This window comes from Sesamum indicum, unplaced genomic scaffold, assembly GCF_000512975.1.
Source record: "Sesamum indicum cultivar Zhongzhi No. 13 unplaced genomic scaffold, S_indicum_v1.0 scaffold00229, whole genome shotgun sequence".
NCBI classification, from domain to species: domain Eukaryota; kingdom Viridiplantae; phylum Streptophyta; class Magnoliopsida; order Lamiales; family Pedaliaceae; genus Sesamum; species Sesamum indicum.
Window position 1 is genome coordinate 11,426 of NW_011628123.1, and position 624 is coordinate 12,049.

Genomic DNA, 624 nt, shown 5'->3' on the forward strand with positions numbered 1-624 from the left:
TTCGTGATATCCATGCTCTTAATAAAGCCCTTATGAGTAGATACTTGTGGGTTGTTATTAAGAGGGAACGTGTGTCCATATGGCTGGACTGGATCTATTGTGACCGCCTAAAGGAGAAATCTATCTGGACGGATGATGATAGAAATGGGTTATGGGGATGGAGGTAGCTCCTTCGCCTACGTAATATACTTATGCCTCATGTTGAGTATCATATAGGGTATGGTCGAATATTCTCCTTGTGGCATGAGCTATGGCACTTGCTGGGACCATTAGTGAGTAGATTCCCCAGAGGACCATGGTTTACTAGCATTGTGCTAGATGAGAGGCTTTGCAGTGTTACATGTGATGGGTAGTGGCATTGTCTGTTGATCATCGATATTGATTGTTTGGAGATCACGCACTCTCCCCCTATGAATCATGGAGGTCATAACTGAGTTAGATGGCGATCTACATCGGGGGACCTTAGATCTAGGGTTGCTTATGCACTTTTTGTGCCTCAGGGGCCCAAGATAGGTTGGTCTTACTATTTTTTAGGCCCTTTAAAATTCCTCGGAATAACTTTATTCTTTCGTTATCCATATTGAAGAAATTGACGACTTTGGACAGACTATGGCTTGGGCATTT